The following is a 17,175-nucleotide window of genomic DNA, read 5'->3' as shown; positions in this document are numbered from 1 at the left end:
AGTTTACAGAGTGCATAGCACGGTTTGGCTGATGCTTCAGCAAAGACAATCACAAACATAACAGAATTGAAATGAGGACTCAGCGTAAAGCTGAATTTGAAGAAGTGTGTTGGAACTATTTGAACTGGGAGGTGCTGGCATGAAAGCTTGAATACAAGAAAAACCATCACATCTCATCTCCATCAGAGAGCGAAATGCCAACAAAACATTTCCATGCCATGGCATCAACACGAAGCTAACCAGCTGCTTTCATTATGCTGTGTGGTACCACTCGAAATGGATGGAAAGGATATTTTAACCATCTCATGAGCATGTTGTATTTTACTGAGGAAAGAAAAGGAAGGGAGGATTTGGAATCTCTTTTTAAGCAAGATCCTTTCTGACAACATTCATTAGAAAGAAAGTGTAATCTTGTACTTCAGAAACACCTTCATCTTACTTTACAGAACTTCTTGATCCAATTGCTGAAGAGAAAGTGAGTGGTTAATGTTGCAGTTGGCATGTAACCAGCTCTCCAGGGCAGCGGGCATGGCCAAGTTGCCAGAGTTCAGGAGGCACGTGGACAATGCTCTCAGACATATGGTCTAATTTTTAGGTGGTCCCATGTGGACCTAGGAGTTGGTCTCAATGATCCTTCTGGGTCCCTTTCAACTCAGAGTATTCTATGATTCTATGGTTAGACAGGAAGCTTGTCTCAGGTCCACTGAATACTGCTTTGTAATGCATCACTCAGCAGCAGCTTTGATGGCTCTTACTAATTATTTGCATTGCAGCAGTGAGAGATTAAGAGGAGAAACTAGGGTACATTGGTCCAGTAAGTGCATATTTGAAATTTCAAAGTGAAGACAATGCCTACCCCAAAGGCCTTGAGCTTTTCAAACCAATGCAGAGAGCCTCAAGGAAAATTGTATTAAACAGAGGATAACATGATGCTTAGAGCATTCAACTCTGACACACCGGTCCTTGTAAAGGCAACAAGGAAGCAGCTCAGCAGCTGGCAGGGCTTTTAACCTAGAGGGGCCGTTTTCTCAGCTGCCCCTCTGTGCTGACACTGCATTGCCTCGGAGAGTGCAGAAACCTGTGGTAAACCTGTAGCAAACAATGCTAGCAATCCCCCTAAACAGTATTTTTGGCCAAGAGAGGAGTACCATCCATTCAACCCAACACCGGCACCCAGCAGTGCAGAGAATTTCTTCTGAGTCCTTTAATCTATTCCAAAGGCTGAAATCATTCTTACAAGGAGCCAATTCAGCTGTGATAATGATTCCTGTATGGCACAGTTTAGTATTTAATAGACATATCACCATCTGTTCAAGCTTTAAACAATAAAATCAGAGACAATGGAACCAGCAGCTGCAATCGTTAAAAAGGAGAAGAAAAAGAGGAAAGAAAAAAAAAGAACAGAGATGGAGAGGAAGGAGGTACATAAATACATGCAAACAAAACAATTGCAGGAGAAAACTTCTCAAGGCACTCTGCAAGAGTGTGCTCATCACTATGTTCTGTATTCTGCACAGCATGCATCCATCATATTTTTTCTTATGTTTTCAACATAAACCAGTGGGAAAGAGACAAGAGTAGAGCACTGTGCTGAAACAGTGAGTCCCTATCAGATGCTGATTTCACCACAGCAAACAGGAATTCACAGCAAGACCCTTTTCTGATGCTGGAGAGATGCTAAGATTAAATGCATTGAGGAGGACAGTATTTTTCTCCATGGGCTGCAAATGGGCCTGAGTTGGTGCTATGGTTTATTTCATGCTAAAGAAAGGATCTGCATTTTTCATAAGCCTTGCCTCTACAAGCAGCTCAGCACCCAGAGCAGTGAACTTCTGGAATCAAGCATAAATCAAATGGGTGTGACGTAAGGTCATGTTAAAGCAATAGGCTTTAGACTATATTCCTTCTCAGCATCTCTTTTTAGACAGTTTCTCTGCCAAGTCAAAGCAACAGTTAGGCTGTTTTCACCAACCCTCACACAGAGTGTGAAACAGAGCCTAGACTAAAAACTTGTATAATCAATGAAAATTATATAAAGGAATATTAAATAATCAAATAAGATTAAGATGCTGTAATAATGAAATAAGCAAGAGAGTTAGGCACAGCGAGACAAAGAGAATAAAATAGGATGCTTACCCACATCGTGGGCTTGCTCAGGAAACTCCAGTGGAATGGATCTTCCAAAGGGAAAGAGAGATCCTTCCCCACTGGCAGTCAGCTCTTAAATGGCTCTAGGAGAGGTGCAGCCAGGCTCCACCCCTTCCAGCAGCACAGGTGAATTGCCTTCACCTGTGCTCCCAGAGCTGACTCATTGTTCGCCTCAGGTGATCAATCAGAGGTTCAGGCCCTGACTCAGCAGTTCCCATACACAACTTTATATTTCACCTTTTCAATCACAAGCACGTTGTACAACATTTTCCTAAGGAAAAAATTTGAGGCTCAAAAAAGTCAATCTGTAAACAATCAAACAATGCATACAAGAACTGTACTATGAAAATAGCTGTAAGGATATGCAACAGAAGAACTAAAACTTTGAATGTGATTTTAAGCTTATGTTATCTTTATACCCTGATGTGACATCTATTATAATCAAGAGCAGCACAGCTACTGTCAGGAGAGTTGAACCCATGTTAAACAAACACAGCTGGAATCAGGCTCCGTTCCTTATTATCTCACACATTCAAAATTCCTGTTGGTTTTGGTGGTATTTTGTTTTGTTTTTAAAAAATCCCACTGCAAACTGAAAACTTTGCTAAGGGCTTCAGAGAAAAATCATGAAGTCAATCATAGGAGAACTGATATAGATCAGCTCATCTCTTTAAGAGAAACTGTGGACAGAATTTGTTGAAATAGTGTCTTAGTGTCAGCTGGGACAGAGTTGTTTTTCATCATAGTGCCCAATATAATGCTACGTTTTGGTTCTAGGAGGAAAATAATGTTGATAACTCACTAATATTTCCAGTTGTTTCTGAGCAGTGCTGTACAGAGCCAAGGACATTTCAGTTTCTCAGCTTCTCATAATGTCCAGCCAGCAAGAGGCTGGGAAGGCATATAAGGAGCTGGGAGGGGAAAGAACAAAGATTGTTGACGTAAACTGACCAAAGGGATGTTCCATACCACACGACATCATGCAGATGGAAAGTAGTAAAAAGTGGGGAGGAGTTTTCTGGGCTTCCTTCTGCTGCTTGGGGGCATCAGTTGATGGGTGGTGAACAACTACTTGTGCATCACTTCTTACACAAAATCACCAAGGTTGGGAAAGACCTACAAGATGATCCACTCCCAACCATCCACCTATCACCAATAGTTCCCACTAAACCATGTTTTTCAACACAATGTCTACACATTCCTTGAACATCTCCAGTGTCGATGACTGCACCACCTCCCTGGGCAATACATACAAACATATATTTGTTATAACTTTGTATAATCCTTTTGTTCCCCTCTTCCTTTTCTCTATCTTAGTAAATAGTTTTTATCTCAGCCTGCAGGTTCTACTTTGCTCTTTGTATTTATCCACCATCCCATTGGGAAGAAGAGGAGTGAACAAATGACTGTGTGGAGCTGAAACCCTAGAGAAAAAAAAAAGAAAAAAAAACTTGTATGAACAGTGCATTACAAATAAAATGAGTTACTGTACAGCACTTAATTTAGAGGTTTCTGTACTGTATTAAGTCCTGTTCTCTATATAAATTGATGTCACAATATTGAATGTCATGCAGCCAAGCCTATTTTTGCTACACAAATACAATTGAGAGTCAACCTCGATGCTACTAATCGCTCACTCTGATATACAGTCAAATAATCACAGCATGGCTGAAGTTGGCAGGGACGTTGGGTCCACCTGCTCCAATCTCTGCTTCAGCAGAGCCAGGCCACCCAGAGCAGGGTGCCCAAGATTGTGTCCAGGTTGCTTTTGAAGATCTCCCAGGAGGGAAACTCCAGAACACCTCCAGTCATTCTGCAGCAGTGCTCTGTTATACATCTCAGTGAAGCTGCTGCTTTTGTCTTAGCTATCTCTGATGTTCTTCTTTAGGATCTACTCTTTCCTTCTGCGCTTTATCTAGGAGTCCTTGCTTCCTCCTTGTAAGTAGGTTTAACAAAGAGTGGTTTGGGTCACCCACTCCCCCTCCCCCCGCCTATGAGAAGTCATTATAAATGATAACTGATGATGACTTTTCATGCAGATTTGAAGATCAGAAAATATGCATGACTACTTTTTCTCTGTGCTGTTACTTAACCGTATCTAGTACAAGTTCAGATGCCGAAATTAGATTTTGACAAGACAGTCTAGATATGCATTGTGCATATGTGTTGAGCACTTTGTCAGAATAAGTTGCATATCACGTCTCTTGACATGAGGTGTTTTCAAAACTCTTTATTCATTGTACTTTGCACACTTATCCAGGTGGAGTCAGCTTCAATAAGATGTAGAGGGAGAACCTGATAAGGACTGTGAGAAAACAGCTAAGCAATGTCACAAACTGGAAGATGAGAAAGGTTGTGTTAAAAACTGAAAAACTATGCAATTCGAGCTAACGTACCACAAAGCTCTTTCTAAGAATGATAAATTTCAGAAGGAATATTGTGGTTAGAGCATCAACATCCAAGGTGGCAAAATTTGAGCTGAACAGGTTTCCTTCATTGTTTTAACGTGGCTTTGTAGATGCAATCATCTTTCCCTGTGAATAGCTTGTCTAAGATGGTCGCCAAAAATGAAACTTGGATAGCACGATATTGGTTTTGTACGGACATCTGCTGCTGCTGCTCTTATTTATATGTTGCTGGTGAATTTTTTGACTTGCTTGCAGTAAACATTATTGTTACTGAAGATTTGGAGCGTATGTGTCATATCTGTGGAGCTAAGCAGTGAACAACGCAGAGCTGATGGATGCACTTGAAAGCAGGCAATAAAAAATCAGCTGTTTGGATTACATGTAACGCCAGAACAAATTGTTATTAGTAAAATTAGATGTGATCCTCTGAGTACTGAGACATGAAAGAAGATTTAGTGCTTACAAACCATATAGACCGCTCCAGAAGTAACGCCTCCTATTTATTTCCAAAAAAAAAGCTCCTCTTTGTTAACTAGAAATGAAGCCAAAAATGACTAATTCAGGTGTAACCACCAACACTGTAGGCGCCAACAGCTCAGAGGGGATGAACTCTGTCCGTACTGTTCCACAATTATCTTGCAACACACATCGTCCGCTTCTGAGTTCAACTGTCACCAGCTTCTGATTGTTTAATCATTGGAGAGTTGGATTCACTAATTCTTAGTATTTAGATGTTCTTTTTGACCAGTAAATATGTAAGACTTCAGTGTTACATAAAAACTATATATTCATCATTAACTAGGAAGTTTTGTCATCAAGAATATGGTTATTTTTTAGAATCTATTTCTAGGTAAAGATTATATAACTATACAAAATCCACAGATACAGAAGCCTTCAGAAAGTAACATCAGATCCTGCCAAGTAAAATGGTGTCAGTAGCTGAAACTTCAGATTATAAATTCGACAAATGGGAGAAAAACTGAGAAGTCATAGCACACAGACTCAATGAAACATTGTGTCTGCAGGCAAAAAAAAACTACAAGAGAACCCTGTCCTAAAAAGTAAGAGATCCTGGAAAGCAGGGAAGAAGATAATTTGATGAGGAGTATGATCAGAAACAGCAAAGATGATGCAGACTCTCACAGACCAGATCAACTTGGAGATGTAGCAACACTGGTGGTGACCAACTCCTGATGAAGTGCTTGTTTGCTCTCCTGGGGCACGATATCAGGAGAAACAAATAGAGCAAAATTACATCTTTAAATATGAGAGAGATCTTCAGGAACATGTGAAGAAGAAACTGGCAATCTAATAGCAAGAAAGGGCTTTAAACTAAGAGGGAGAGATTTAGGTTAGATGCTAGAAAGAAATTCTTTACTCAGAAGGCAGTGAGGCCCTGGCACAGCTGCCCAGAGAAGATAAGGGTGCCCCATGCAACCTCAGAGAAGAGCTCACTATCCATGTCTTCAAAGGACATAAAAGTCTGGGGAAGATGAGGGAAAGTCTCTACAGAAGTCCTCCATATGCAAAACTACTGTTAGGGGAATGTCATTCATAGGCACAGCCACAGAAGGGTGGTTGAAAGTAGGTTTTATCTCTCTAATGATCATAGAAAGGCAGCTATGTGATGTTACCAGCCACAGATCTGTCAGGAGAGTAGTGCACGGTCTCAAGTCAAACACACCCAGGTTCTCCTCCTGTTCGCAGGAAAGGAGACCAGGGGATGCAGGAACTATGCAGGCACTGAAGCCACATGTTGCAAACCTACACAACTGTTCAAGGTAACAATCACATCAGAGAGGTCCACCGTGCTGAACTGAAACCATTGCCTCACCACACGCCAGGTGAGAGCCGCTCCAGGAGGTATAACAGCATCCTTCCCTACCATCAGTGCTTTACTGAATTCATAGCAAACAAGGAGGGAAGCACAGGAGGAAGTGACATTGCAGCCAAGTGCCTTTCTCTTTGCTGGAATATGAACTTGCATGCCTTGCTGAAGAGGTGGTGGTGGGAGGGAGGGCACACGAGGGCATCAATCTGTCCCCATGCATCAAAACCACTGGGGATTGTAACAAAGGGGAACATCCAGCAAGTTTCAGACCCAGGCTTGAAATACTCTGAAACTAGGATTTAGAGTTATTTGATCTTCTTTTCCAGTGGAAACATTTTTTGTATGACCATAAAAATGCTCCTAAGAGAAATTATTACCTAGGGGCATCAATGTAGAACTAAACTGTTCTGCGTGATTTTCACATGAGGTTCTCATAGAGGTATCATCCAACATTATAGAATTCTGCCTTCTTTTTTCCACCTCTACTAACTGATTTTTGTGCAGCAAATTTTTTCCTATTAAAAAAAGCAAAAAGCACACAAAATAGAATTTCTTGACTTCACATGCCTCCACGTTTCAGGTACCAAATTCTGACATACCTTTTCAGGAAGTGGAAAAAAAAGGACCTCAAGTTAGCAACTCCCTGGAACTGCAACTTCAGTCAAAGCAAGTCCCAGAGCAAACAAATTCTTGGTTCAGGTACATAGTTATGGAAGTGGCAGAAGAACTACTCTGCAGAAAAATGGACTAGATCCAGGGCTGCAACCCTGGCTACATGCAGAAACCAGCAGATACGTGGGTGTGTTTTCCATGACTCTTCTGATGAGAAATTCTTCCCTCAGAGCATAGAGGATTCCCTTAATTTAAGGAGCCAAACTCTCAGCTGAGGGAACAATGTGAGTCAAAGTAATTGATTTTTTTTTTTTTTTTTAAACTGAAGATCTCGTGCAGCTTTGATCTGGAATGGGAACAAAGCAAACTGAAAGCACCGACAAGCATTTTCTGAATAGGAGGAGTCCTAAAAAGTATCCACGTAGGGATACTGTGCAAGCTGCCTTAGCACATACTTTGATTTCAAAGCAAGAGGATGCTTTAGCTTTATAGCACCCTGAAATCTCTTATTTCAAGAGGCTCCAGGAAGAAAGGAAAGAAAAGCAAAAAGACAATTGCACTTCCCCCTTGACACAAAACCTCTCCACAAAGGACCAGTTCTACTGCTGACAGCATGCCCAGTGCCCTGCGTGGCATGCCATGACTCCATCATCCAGAAAGCTGCAGTACATGTGCCAGGCTTTCTGTGCCTTTGGAATCACAAGGCATCTGCTTCCTGAAAAGCAGCCAGAGCTGCCTGGAGATGAGAATGCTTTTCTTGTGCTGGAGTGGATCCATCTCTGCGTGTGCCACAAGGTACCTTAAATGCAATAATATTCATACATCACCGGGTAATGCAGAGGACTTTTCAGGAGCTCTCAGCCAACACCAAGTACCCCAGAAGTGAGTAGTACTTTTTGTCCTTAATCGCAGAGGAGCTTCAGAAAAATCCAGCTAGAGTACCAAAATTTTCAAGGCAAGTGTAAAAATTACATCTTCTTTCTCTCAACTGCTTACGAACCTAAGCAAGGTATATACAACATGAGACATTCAATTGCAAAGCAGAATTAAATAAACACATAAAACTAAGTGCTCCAAGCCAAAGTCATAATGAATCAAAATATAATTACATATATGTATTATTACATATAATTATATATACATATATAATACATTATATATATTACATATAATTATAATCCACAAATTGCCCTAATCTGACAAATTGTACAAGTCATCCTAGACTTCAGTTAACGTTATCGCCTCTACCAAATTACCATACTGATATTTCACAACTCTGGCAGTCTCAAGATAGTTTAACCACTGGTGTTACCAGTGCCTCCAGCAGCCTTGCCAAGCAGCTGTGACATTTTGTTTACTCATTGCTATTGACATGATGGATGTCGTCACTATCAGGGCTCCTGCTACTACTTTGAAAGAAGTAAAGGTGGGTACAATCACCCCTTTCCATTCACCAAACCAGGACTCCAACCATCCAGTGAGAGAAGTACCTATTCCTGATTTTTCTGCCAGTTCATTGGCAAGGGTGGTAAGCTCTTGCAGTGCCTTAGTTATTGTGCCACCTGGAGCTGTGTTGTTGGGATGAAGGTGCAACAATGGGTACCCAGCATTACACATACACCCCCTTTTTTTTTTTTTTTCTTTCTTTTTTTCAGCTTGTATCATATCTTAGGAAATCCTATTTTCCCAGGCCATCCTACTTACAGCATCTAACTGTTCTGCAATTCCGTTTATTGCACTCTTTTGTATAATTTGTAAATCTCCACTGATTATAACAAATGTAGTTAATCCAATCTACATTCTTGTTGATCATCACCCACCAGGACAGTGACACAAACCCTGCAACAATTTGATTTCTCGCCTTAAAATCATCAGGGACAACAAAAGTGAAAAGTTTAAATCCCTAGCTTGCCCACATACCAAACAATTACTGATATAAGTATACTTTGCAATGATGTTTTCCACAAGAGATATATAAGCATTTACATCAAACGCTGCGCTTAAGCAAATTAACATTTTTAACAATTATAAGAGCCCACATTACTGTCTTTGGATTCACAATTTTAAGGGTACAGCTGACTTCAGTTCCCATTGTATTTGAGGGACCTTCTTAACTCTAGTATGACGTATACACAATGCTTGTTCTTTAATTTTTACTGCTATGCAGGATGTTAGCAGCACCTGGAACAGACTTATCCACCTTGATTCCAGGGGCGAATGTGAAAGACATCTGCTATGTACATATAATCTCTTGTTAAAATCTTATGCATCAAGCCGTCAAGGCCTTGGGCTCTAGTTCCTAGAACCAGTTTCTCTATTTCCTGAAGCTGTTCTTGTAGACTTGCTCAGTATTTCACTCCCTACCTGGGTAGAGATCCTGTTTGTACAACATAAGGCCTTTTGTGCAGTATTTTCAAAGACTTAACTCCTCTTTGGCTCTAGGTTTCATTCTGCTCCTAAGGAGAGCCAAAGGCAACAACTGTGGCCAGGATAGTCCAGCTTCCTGGCCCAGTTTTACAACCTGTGATTTAATTAGATAGTTCATCTTTTTCACCTGACCACTCGCCTGTGGTCTGTGTGACATGTGCAATTGCCAATTTATTCCCAATGCTTATTGACCTGTTGGACAATCTCTGCAATAAAGTGAGTTTCCTGGTTGAAGGGTATTGCTGCAGGACACCCAAACCTTGGTATAATCTCCTGCAGCAATACCTTGGTTATTTCTTTGGCTTGATTTGTCCTGCAAGGGAATGCTTCTGGCCACCCTGAAAAGGGAATTTGCTAGAACTAGCACATACCGAAACCCTCCTTTTTCCTGGCAGTTCTGAAAAAAAATCAATTTGCAGTTCTTGTCCTAAAAGATTCCCTTTCCCAACAAGCCCCACTTGTACCCTGTTCCTGGTACTAGGATTGTACAGTTACTTTCTGATGTCTGTGCCCCTTCATTATGTTCCCTTAGAACCAATTTCTATAAAGTAATAAAGGGCACAACAGTGTGTCCATCTGGGTACGCACCCACCTGTCAGCTTGCTCTCTTCCCTTTTAAATCAATAAATTTCTATCCTCCCTACAGTATCTTATAGGTTCTGATTAAGGTTCAGATATTTTAAGTTTACCGTCTGGAATTAAAGCCAGTTCACCAATTTCTTTTCCTTCAGCTGCCTGCTTTGCCACCTGATCCACCATCATAATCCCAGTTTCCTGTACAGTGTCACTCTTCTGATGTCCTTTACAATGTATAACAGCCATGCTGCTCTTTGGTAGATTTACATCATGCTGAATTTGTTTTCCTTGCGTGTAAGAAAACCTCGCTCTTTCCAGATGGTACCATGAGTGGGTACCACCCCAAAAGCATATTTAGCATCTGTCCATATATTTAAGGTTCTTGTCAAGGCAGCTATTTCAGCCTTCTGAGCAGAAGTCCCCACAGGTAATGATTTTGCTTCAATTACCTTGTCAGTAGCAGTTACTGCATATCTGGCCTTACAGTTTCCTTGTCTCACAAAGCTGCTTCCATCAGTGAATCCAGGAATCCTCAGCGTTGTCCAACGGTTCCTCCTGTAGGTCTGGCCAACTGGCACAGACAGCCTCCATGCAGTGCACACTGCTGGCTTGGAGGTAGCTCTGCGTTGATGTTCTGGGCGTTCAGCAAACTGCTTCCTTCTCTCTGATCAGTTGTGCTTTCTGTTGAGAAACTTGATAGCCATTTAAATCAAGAAATTTAGCAAACTCCCAGTCCACTGTACACAGTCCTCCTTTGTTACTGTAGCATCCACGTACTGCAGTAAAGTTCCACTGTGAGATGGAGGAACCCAAATCTCAGGCTCACGAGTTGACCAGTTCTCAAAAATCACTGGGCTGTTCTCACAACCCTGGGTAACACTGTCCAGGTTAGATGAATTTTTCTTATTTATATATATATATATATTTTTTTTATTATTATTATTTTTTTCTTCTCCCCATATTGGAATTTTTCCTATTCAAAGGCAAATAATTTTAGACTTTCTTTGGCAAAACCAGGCAGAAAAAGGTGTACTTCAAATCCAGAATGGTAAACCCCGCCTACTTATTCCTTAACTTGGTTAATAAAGATATACGCCATGGGTTGTATATATTCAACATTTCTATTAATTGCCCTCAAATCTTGTACCAAACTATAGCTCTTGCCATCCAGTTTTTCATTTGCAAGTTCGGGGTGTTCTATTTGGATTTCTATCCAATCAATAATCCCAAATTCAAAAAGTTATTTATTATTTCTTTTCTCCTCCTACAATCTTGTATCCTCAAAGGGCACTGCTTTACCCTGGTTAGGCTGGCTCCCGTCTTTAACTAAACTTTTATTGGGCTGCATTTTGGGCTCTGCCAGGCATTCCTGATGCCTACAATCCTGAGTATACCTGATTTAGGATTTACCTAACTTCTGGGAGTACAACATTGCTTTTCCCAGTTTTTGTTAAACTGACATGACATTTTCTGACATGACATTTTCTGACATGACATGACATGTTATGACATGACTCGACATTTTCTGACATTTTCTGACATGACTAGAGAATTTTCAAACGTGACTCGACATTTTCTGTCATTTTCTGACATTTTCTGACATGACTCGACATTTACTGACATTTTCTGACATGACATTTTCTGACATGTCTCGACATGACATGACATGACATGACATTTTCTGACATGACATGACATTTTCTGACATGACATGACATGACATTTTCTGACATGACTCGACATTTTCTGACATGACTCGACATTTTCTGACATTTTCTGACATGACTCAACATTTTCTGACATGACTCGATATTTTCTCACATGACTCGACATTTTTTGACAATTTCTGACATGACATGACATTTTCTGACATGACTCGACATTTTCTGACATTTTCTGACGTGGCTCGACATTTTCTGACATTTTCTGGCATGACTCGACATTTTCTGACATTTTCTGGCATGACTCGACATTTTCTGACATTTTCTGACATTTTCTGACATTTTCTGACATGACTCGACATTTTCTGACATTTTCTGACATGACTCGACATTTTCTGACAGGACTCGACATTTTCTGACATTTTCTGACATGACTCGACATGACATGACATGACACTTTCTGAAATGATATGACATGACATGACATGACATTTTCTGACATTTTCTGACACGACATTTTCTGACATGACATTTTCTGACACGACATGACATTTTCTGACATGACATGACATGCCATGACATGACATGACATGACACTTTCTGACATGATATGACATGACATGACATGACATTTTCTGGCATGACATTTTCTGACATGACATGACATGACATGACATTTTCTGGCATGACTCGACATTTTCTGACATTTTCTGACGTCTCGACATTTTCTGACATGACTCAACATTTTCTGACATTTTCTGACATGACTCGACATTTTCTTACATTTTCTGACGTGACCCAACATTTTTTGACATGACTCGACATTTTCTTACATTTTCTGGCATGACTCGACATTTTTGAACACAACCACCATATTTCCTTCTGGTCCCTCCTCTGGTTATTTGGGGCTTTCCCTCAAGCTATATATACTAAGTGATTGTAAGTTCCTCCTTCTCATAGGGTATTTTCCAGCTGAGTTTTCTTACTGAGCAAGAATCCCAAGCCCACCTGCATTCTGTTAATCACAGATTAATTGAAAGGGAAGAAAAGCATATCCTTGTATAGTAAGAAGTTTAGCAATTATTCCTTTAAAATAAATGAATGAGAGGAAAACAGAAAAGTATGAAAAGTATCCTATTAAGGACCTAACACAATATGTTACAAAAGGCCTCACCTGTATGTACTCATGTAATTTAGGATATGATGAATTTTCAAGCCCATGAAACCCTCTTGTGGTTTCTTTGCTTGTCTTCTGTTTTTCAAAGCTGAGACTTAATTGGGAATTACAGAATCACAGAATGGCCAGAATCACAATTACAATTCTGCCTGAGAGATAAAAAGATGAAGACTTTGAGGGCTTTAATAAATACTGTACTTTTAAAGTATACATTCACTGCAATCCTCACCCAAAATTTTCCCCATGTTTCCCAACAGCTACTCAGTATGCTGTTCAGCACTTTCACTTCAGACAGAAAGTCAAAGTATTTGAAGAGAAGTTACTGATACGGGCACTCCTGCACAGACACGTGTGGTGTTGAATATGAGAATTAAAGTCTCAAAAACATGCAGGCAGAATGCAAAATGATATTTGTATTTGGCTCTCATAAAGGAAACAAGCAGCTGGCCCAGGGAACTGTCTGGAGAGGAGGGCAGAGACGTATTTCCCTTCCACCTACATTTCTGCAGTCTTGGTCCTTCAACTCCTCTGTGTTTATTGCAAGCACCCAACAGAGCATCGTTTTAATTGAGTGATATTTCATACAAAAAGTAAGGAAAACCTTGGTCTAAAGTTCTGGAGTGTTTTGGTTTGGTTTGGTTTGGTTTTTTTTAATTCCTTTATTTTTATGTTTCAATAAACTGAGAAAATCCTCGGTTTTGAAATGCAGATTGTGTTTAAGCAAAGCAGCTTTTTTTCCACTCAGCTTGGCAGCCACGTTAAAGAGCCATACATCACACAGCCCCGGTTGCAGTTCCAGTCCCACGAGACCCATCAGCCCAGAGGTGCTCACAAGGAGCATATTCTCTTAATAAAACACATACAACACCACTGGAGGCATGGGGGTGCGAAATGCGACGATGCTTTACAAACACAGATCTTTCTCTCTAGAAACAACCAAGGAGATTATGGCAAGCATAAAAAGGACCTTTTAAAATTGTGATATTTCAACTCAGTACCACGCCTGGTCTACCGCAGCAGATTTCTTTCTGAATCAGATGCTAATGAAACCTCTGCTGACTCAGTAATGAGACAGAAAGCAGACACAGCATGAAGGAAAGAAATAAATACACAAACGTGCCACCTCACCAGAAGAGAGGGCAAATCTGCTAAAATGGAGCAATTTGCAATGCAAAGTGGCTGCTATGAGAGGGAGGTACCGTTGCACTGAACTGGGTTCACCCACCTCAGCTGCATGGAGCGTGGAATGGTAGGATCACTGAGGCCGAGGAAGGTGTTCAAGATCATAAAGTCCAACCTGACCTTCTGAGTCCCACCACTAAACCAAACACCACGTCCACACATTTCTTCAACACCTAGGATGGGGAATTCACCACCTCTCTGGACAGACCATACCAATGCCTGACCATCCTTCCCCATGAAGAAACTCTTCCTCATATCCAGTTGAAGCCTTCCCTGGCACAGCTTGGGACTGTAGATCAGCAAGCCATCTTATTCTTCTGCCATGAAAGCCTGGTAGCCATGTTTCCATTTGCTGAGGCTCATCTTGCACAGGAAGCACACCTACCCCATGAGGCACTGTCCTGTCCCATGTCATCATATCTCGTCCTTGAACAGGCCAGGAAAAGCTTGGGTCACCTTTGTGCTTCAAGATCAACAGGGAAGGCCAACAGAGAAGGTCATCTCTGCTGGTTTTGGCCCTGAAGACCATCTTGTCCTTCCACCACAAACCAGACTGAGATGAGTGAATCATTCCTGGGGACCAGCCGCTAGACAACGGCTAGAAGACATTGTGATGTATTATATGTCATCGTGGATTTAAACCGGATCTGACCTAGCTAAGACTATACTAGGAGCACACTGCATGCAAGCAATTCTTTCTTAGGAGCAGTAGGGATACAATTCTTATCAGTGGTACCTGTGCATTACTCAGAGAGTAACTGAGACTGTGTAATGATATAAATGCATTTGGGAGTAATTTAAGACGCCTAAAGATTGTATTTCTCTTCCCCGAACAAATTGATTTTCTTCTGTCTTAGCTTGCTCTCATGCTGTGGGGAGGTTCATGCACAATCTTGATGCTGCTTTTATGCTGCATTTTATTCCCTTTAAAAACTGAACTGGAAAGCCCAAGAAAAAGATAATTCCAAATACATTCTTAATATGAGACGTGGGGTCAGCACAGACAGCTGCAAGCAGGCAGACACCATCCTGTGTCCTAGGCTGGGGTCTTAATAACTGCAGAGTTTCCCCCATGAAGCTGCTGCTTAGGGAGTGATCTCTCCTCACACAACTGGGTAATGTAAGTATAATTACAAACAAACATTAAAAAAAGACAAAAAAAAAAAAATATTTATTACTAGCTTCTACACCGTAAGAAGTGGAAGACAGAGGGCTGTGCTCTGTGATTGATCTGATGCTCAACGATCTCTCTCCTGTCTGGCACAGCTCCAGGACCTGCCAGTGCACTTCCTCCCTCTTCTTTCTTTAATTCTTCCTGACAGGCCACCTGAATTAGCAGCCCTCCAGCAGTAACTGTTCTTCAGCAGAAATACAGACTAACAGCATGTCCAGAGCTTGTTGCACTCCTTCCCAGGAAACTTCCAGCTGTGCCTTCAGGCATCAGGTAAGCGAAAGCCAAAAGGAGAACACTGTGAAATAACAGCAAGAAAGAAATGTAAGAAAAGTGATGGCTTGCCTCTGAGAACCTTGTGCTCACTACCCTGGCTTGCCATTATTCAGATGTGGGTTATTTCCATTGGCAAAGCACATTGGCAAGGCATTAAGCTGAGCATCTCAAACACTTTAGGATTAGTCTCACACACATTCTTTCAGTGGTCCCTGAAAGTAACAAATGCCAATAGTGCACCAACAGCACAGGATCTATGTTTGACATAGTCCAGGCCCGCTATTCTCCATGAGATTATCTTCAGAGACTGCAAAAAGCTGAGAAATTTCCTTGCCAGCTGATGTTAAACTAACAAGACTGCCTACCCATGTATTTGCAGTGAGCACTGCTGGTGAATCATCCTTGCTCCCTGAGCATCTTCCTGCTGCTTTACCTGAGATCACTCCGAGGACCAAGGTACAGAGAAGCACTGCAGCATGGCAGGGATTTCATGGGAGCGAGGATGACCTCTGCATGCATATATGCTCGGGTTTAATGTGTATCCCAGGCTGCAGATCCATAGCTTAGTCAGAATTTGTTTTGTAAAATAAAATGCAGATTTTGGTCAACAGACAGATTGGATCGCAGCTGAGCTGGAAGCAATTTTATCAAGCATGTCTGAGAGACCCTTGAAAACATGATTATGTCCTGACTCAAAATATGCAGCTTTCTTTAACAGACAGTCCAGCAGAACTGAGTCAGTGCTGGGAAGTGATCTCTGACTTTAAATGTCTGCCTCAGATATGTCATTAGAATTGGCATCTATACTTTGCAATTTTTTGGCTCTCATCAAAATATCCACATGCAGCTGAGGTATTATTGTTATTACTGAAAGATCTTCTCAAGTAAAGATTACTTATAGATGAGATGAATATTGAACAAATGTAATCCATGGATTAATTAGCTAAAGCCCTATGTTAATCAGAAAGCAAGCAAGAAAGAAACACTATCTCATTAAGCATTTAGGAGCATGTTGTATGTGCTTCCAGGATTCAGTTACCCTCTCTCCATAACACAACTGCTTTTTATTTAACACTTGGAGGTGTGCGAGAAGACTAATGTCCTTATATGTTAAAGCTGGAGATGTCAAATTGTGTAGCGTTAGTCATCACCGTGAGGAGAAACAAACTAAATGGTGTAGGACCAAAAAGTTAGCTCCAGAACTCCATAAATTGCTCACATTCTGCATAAAAGCCTGACATTTACATAAGTAATAGCTGGATTCATGATTGTGCATTACTTATTCATACCTTGTGTGGAGTAACTCTGAGGTAACAGACTAATCCATTAATCCCTCCCAGTCTGTAATCCTAAGAAATCATAAACCATGCAAGACACTTTATCCTCTTAGGAAAATCAAACTCATAAGCTGAGGACGATAGCATATTTGGTGCTTGAGACCAGCAGTGTTTCCCTGCTGTACAGACATGTAAGCTGACATCAGCTCTACACGGAGTTGTTTTGGGATCTGCCTCCAGTTTGATGCATGCTTACCAATGTGGAAAGTCCTCTTCTCAGAGCACACGGGATGTCTCTCTCAGCCTGCCATGCTGGTGTTTGTTGCAGTGTTTTTGTGTACATTTCCTTTAATGAAGCACCTTCTACCATCACAGAAAGATGTGTGGCAAAAGGACATGAAATGAAGCACATTTTTTCTACTTCAAATA

This window comes from Phasianus colchicus, chromosome 6, assembly GCF_987193195.1.
Source record: "Phasianus colchicus chromosome 6, bPhaCol1.hap1.1, whole genome shotgun sequence".
Lineage (NCBI taxonomy): Eukaryota > Metazoa > Chordata > Aves > Galliformes > Phasianidae > Phasianus > Phasianus colchicus.
Note: the sequence above shows the minus strand (reverse complement) of the source record.